Source organism: Cornus florida, unplaced genomic scaffold, assembly GCF_030987335.1.
Source record: "Cornus florida cultivar Cherokee Brave unplaced genomic scaffold, ASM3098733v1 CherokeeBrave_3.0.0_Hap2_Chr05, whole genome shotgun sequence".
NCBI classification, from domain to species: domain Eukaryota; kingdom Viridiplantae; phylum Streptophyta; class Magnoliopsida; order Cornales; family Cornaceae; genus Cornus; species Cornus florida.
In genome coordinates this window covers 36,816,682-36,822,393 of record NW_026775575.1, presented here as the reverse complement: position 1 = coordinate 36,822,393, position 5,712 = coordinate 36,816,682, and the positions used below count along the sequence as shown (strand labels likewise).

The 5,712-nt window shown below is 35.4% G+C and overlaps 1 long non-coding RNA gene across 1 annotated transcript; it reads right to left on the bottom strand.

The window, feature by feature from the left end:
* Positions 1 to 1,315: 1,315 nt before the first annotated feature.
* LOC132306290 (uncharacterized) lies at positions 1,316 to 5,094 on the bottom strand. Its single transcript, XR_009481907.1, has 2 exons — positions 2,980 to 5,094; positions 1,316 to 1,987 (listed from the first exon to the last, which is right to left on the bottom strand). It is a non-coding gene; the product is annotated as an uncharacterized LOC132306290 (long non-coding RNA).
* Positions 5,095 to 5,712: the final 618 nt, after the last annotated feature.

Here is a 5,712-nt window from a genome sequence, read left to right as displayed (position 1 = left end):
AATGACCAAAATACCCATATAAATAATATATATATATATATATATAATAGTGTACATAAAAATGATGAATTTACTTATATACCTTCATATTATTATATCTATACATACATCTATATCTATCTCCATCTTCATCTCCAACTTCAAGTTCTGAGTTATGAAAACAAGATGCAATTCTTGTAAGCTACTTCGATTAAAATAAACTCCCTAATATGGAGACTATGACACATTAGTGCATTATAAATTAGGGACATGAACTAAAGGACGACTCCGGCTAAATAAATTTGAAGTGTTATAAAAACCTTTAATAACACATTTGTTTGAAAAAACTAAAATTCATCTTCCATATTAGCAATTCAGTGTTGTTACGAATATGAAAAAAAAAAAAAAATGGCTCAAAAAATATAAAATCCCTGGTACTAGGATTGTGACTCATTAGTGCATTATAAGGGACATGAACCATACCCTCTCAACGCAACACAACAAAGCCTTTTTCCAGTTGCTTATGGTCGGCTACAAGAATCATATTTTTTAATTTTTCACTATCTGAGGCAATAGTCCTAGTCAAATCACATGTTATCATGTCTTTCTTTAGTCTATTTTTGTTAATTTTGGTCATCCCTATCCGCTAGCATTACTTTCAAAGTGAGACCATGTCTCTCTTCCTAACTGGTGCAATAGGAGAAGATATTTGAGAAAAAACAATTCAATGATCGAATTCTCATTGAATTAACATTCACCTTAGGAAAAACTCTCATCCAAAAATATTGCACAAGTAAATGAAATGAAAAATGTAAGAATGATGCAGGACACAAAGATCGTAGTTAGTTTTTCTATTATGTTATTCCTGCAATCTTTCAAGGTAGTCGTTTTTATCATTGTTAACTCTTTTGAGATAGTATACAGTCTTTAATTGTGTGATAGATCAACATGGTAACACACTTATTGTCCAATTTTATAGATTTTCCGCTTTATTCTGAATGTTTGTTATTTTTCATAGTAACGTGTTTTGTACATTTGTCTTCCATATTGGAATATTAGCCGACATTTAATTGGATCAAAAACCAGATTGAATCATTGATCACAGATGCTAAAAGTCTCCAACCAATGTCAATGTTAAAAGCTGAAACAATGAATAACATGCTCTTTTTTCCTTTCACTTTCTTTCTTTTGCTCTGAAGCAAGTCCATCCTTGATTATGTATTGAAATTAAAGAAAGGTAATTGATGGTGGTGTAAATTATAATAGTTCTGTTTGTACAACTGACCAAAGGAGAAAATACTTCAACAGAAAAAAAAAACCTCACCCGGAAACAGAATTAATTCAATATCACCAGTGTGAAATTGATCAATTTTTTTTTTTTCCTAAATGAAGAAAAATTTATAGATAAAACATTATAGTACAAGCAAGAAGTGAAGGCATACCCCCACTGCACAAGAACTCCCTTTACAGGATTAAACAAGAAGAATAGGGAAACCCCTATCCAACCAGACAACAAAAACTTAGGAAAGGACATCTTGGAGAGAAATTCCCAAGACATCCAAAACCTCCCAAGCAATACATTTCAAAAGAGATCTACAGCTCCTAACAACATCATTATATACCCTTCCATTCCTTTCACTCCATATAAAATACGAAGTGGCAGAAAAAAGGGCTTTGCAAACTTTATTCCTCACTGATGTAGCTGCGAATTGATGAGCCAACTCCATTGCAAATTCACAAACAGAAAGTAGTTTGTTAATCCTCCATTTGAACATATCAGCAAGATCACACCAAAGCTAACAAGAGAAACTACAATCCACAAATAAATGCGTGACAGATTCTTCAAAATTGCAACAGAGACAGCACCAAGAGGCAAGTGAAATCCCTCTCCTCTGAAGATTAGATCCAGTCAGCACTGCATTCTGTAAAACAAGAGTACCATGAACTGATCACCGCGGCCTGCCACCATTCCAAACCAGTTGCGTAAAGATTGTTTTACACACCCCATCTGTGATTTGTAATATCAACTGGGTATTATTAGTTGCCATTCCATAGTGGCTTACCGTTAAAGGGGGTTGTCCCACATCAGATCCGGATGGAGAAAGATTTGGGCATATATGAGTGAATATGCAGCACTGACCAACAGCTCAAGCTGTTGAGTCAAAGGGCAAGTGCCCAACCGTTACACTCGCCCTATATTTGGAACCTGGTAAAATTCTTGGGTAAAGAAAGTTTGTACTAAGTAAGTCTTGGGCGAATATTATAGTTCCTTTGAGAAGATGTTAGGTGAGTTGAATTTGTATCATCCCTCATACAAATGATACTCAAATTCTAAAGACACGACTTATAAATAATTATAAAAGCAAATATGATTTGCTGATGATATGTTGTTGCAAAAGCAAATGGGTGTAGAACAAAAACTGATATGAATTCCACTCCTGCTGGTCATTTGACATAAATTATCTTCCTCGAAAAATATTTTCCCTTTTAGATAAAATATATATATATTTTATTTTTTGGTATTTGGCCCCATCAAGTTCATTGGGTGTTGCACGTAAAATAATGTGCCGAAAATGATTGGTAAGTTTTTTTTGTTAAGTTTTATTTCACAACAACAAAACACTAAAAAGTAAAATATACAAATTTTCTATCCAAACAAACAGAGTGTAGGACTTCAAATTTTTCTACACCGGTAATCCTGCGTGGTAGAGAATCGGGCTAGGAAATCTATAATCACACAATGCAAAGAAAAGAAAAGTAGGCAAAATGTTTAGCGTAAAATTCTTGTAATCAGCCCAATAAACCCTTTTCACTCCCAACAAAACTAGGTTATGCATACCATACATTCACCATAATTTGACTCATCATTTAACTTCACTTTACAGCAAATTTAAGTAACACAAACTCAAAGACAAAACCCACAGATAAGATTGCTACTCAATGAATCATCATTCGAAATCAATTGGACAATACAGTTTAAGGTGGTGGTGTTAGTGTTACCAGGTTTTGACTTCAACTTGGGGGCTATTTTCTTTGGTTGAACCATCGATTGAACAATCATTGAGACGAGAAACAATGAGGCGACCATTTGATTTTGATTTTGATTTTGATTTTGACTCTGATTCTGATTCTGATTCTGATTTAGAGAGGAAGTGTTCTGAAGTTGTGCGAGAAACAGCGAGTGTTTTGGGAAGAAGGGTTGGAGCAGAAGGAATTGGTAAGAAGAAGATTGTTTTTGTTGTTGGGGTTGAGGAATACGAGAGGGGTAAGTGGTGTTTGGATTGAGGAAACGTGGAACTTGTACTCGCCATACGTACAAGTGATTCAAATGAATAGAGTGGTTGCTTGCTAGCTTTATAACTGTACTTTCTTTTCTTTTATTTTTATTTTTATTTTTTTAATATTTTTCTAAACAGTTGATGCTAGAGCTCCAGGTATTATACTATTTGTGATTTAAATTTTATTATTTTGTGCTGGCACTCTTTCAACTGCTAGTTTTAGTCAAATAGTCATGATTGATCATTTATACTAAGGGTCACCGACGGTTTTGGCCTATTTCTAAGGCAAAATCCAGCAATGAACCTATAAAAAAGACGGAGCGGTGGGACTGACAAGACCGGCCCGGCAAAAAAGGACGGAAGAAACGGAGAGAACTTCGGCGAACAAAACTCCGGCAACGGTGAGGGACTGGTATACAGAGGACGGACAGCGGGTAGCGGACTGAGCAAAGAGCTGAAGCGGAAGGACGGCGGTGAAACAGTGGGAAGCAAGGTCTGCGCAGAGATCCAGCAGAGAGAGAACAGGTCGCCGGCGATGGTGCAGGACTGTTCCGGCGACGGCAAAACAAAGGGTCAACCTGGACCGCAACAACAGAGAGCAGAGATGTGCTCTAAATGGTGGCCACATATCGGAACAAGAACGGATCTGTTCTTATCGGCACGAACCAGATTTGACCAAAACTAAACGGAACTATCACCGAGGGGGCAGAACAGAGACATAAAGGACCGCCGGCACAGCGCACGCACGCGCGTTTGAGCGCGTGGTGAAATGTCGCCGGCGGGAAGAACAAAGACCGACCTATTTAAAACGCACGATTTGGGTGATCTTGTCGGCGAAAGCCAATCATTTCACCCGCATCTTCTTGCCGAATTTGTGTGGGGTGAGTGAGATGTTAGAGAGAGAGAGAGAGAGAGAGAGAGGAAAGAGGAAGAAAAGTCGCCAACAAATTTGCCACGTGGCTATCCAGGTAAACTCTGCCTAACTATTCGGCCAAATAGGTTGAAGTACCATTTTACTTTATACAAAATATAAAGAAGTTAAGGCCTGGTTTGTGACTTCAGAAAATAAAAAATAATTTTTAAAGAGCTATAAAAGCCAGTTGAAAATTGAACTAAGTAAAAAAAATTTAATACAATATTTTGATTTCAATTTTTTAAAAATAAAAAACTATTATTATAGTTACAAACTAAGCAGGTCATAAAAATCTCATTTCCTCATATTTTTCATACATTCATCGATTAGAAATATACTGAAATTCTCTGTAACTAATTCATTTTAAGATTATATTTCATAAAAATTATGCCGTTGTTTACCAAAATAATAATAATAATTCATTTTTTTTTAAAGAAAATTCGCATCTACCTGTTTGACATCGCTAGCTAAGCTGTGTTTGACAACAGTTGTAAATAATGTAATCACTTCATTGAAAAACTTTACTTGGTTGCTCCTACTTTCAAATCAATTCCATGGGAGTTCAAATCCCCCAAAGTCATTGCAAAGACGATTTATATTTATTTATATATATATATATCGAGTCAGTTATGTTGCTTATATTCCTTATTTTATAAACCGTCAATTTGAAGTTAGGAAGCGCATATACTTTTCTAAAGGTGTTGCGACAGTATTAGACACTCGGATACTTATCGAATATACTGATACGAACACATGGCTAAACAAAATACACTTCCCTCAACTATTTTTTCTTCTCTTCTAACTAGTCATTTCCTTTTCTTTTTCTCCTGCTTATCTAACACACAAGTGAAATACTGGTGTCTTATGGAAGGTGGTGTTAACAAACAAATTTGCAAGTCAGTAACTACTACTATAGTCTGAAATATACACCTTTCATGTGGAGGACACCGGTAACGAGACCCCGAAATAAAATCTCGAGCAGTACGAATGCCAGGGTTCCCCACTTCTTTGAATGAAGCATGAACTGCAATACTGATTCCGTGTTGTCAACCTGCATACCATACGCCAAATGAAGCGATAAAGCAAATATCTATAATGAAAGCCTTTTTACGTTAAGATAATAAATAATTTATAGAAGGGGAGGATGTATTGATTGTATCTTTCATGGCTTACACTGTAACTCAGCCATATCTACCGGCACTAAAGAATAATTACAGAAAATGAAGTCAAAATTCACACCAACAATGTGATTCTAATTACACATAGATAGACCCTACTAAATTATATCTTCCACTCATCTAAAGTCCTCTAATCTACCATCCTTCTCTACAATAGCAAATCTTCTATTAAATTTGTGATTTGAAGCCCCATCTTTTCATTTTAAACCCAATCATCCAAATGGGGCTTAATGAAAAATAAATAAATACTTTTTTTCCATAATAATGAAAATAAATACAAAGATGGAAATGTGCTCTACTAAAGAATAAATGGTTCAAAATGGAGATTAGACTTAAGAGCAAGTGGAATAATAAATAAAATTGA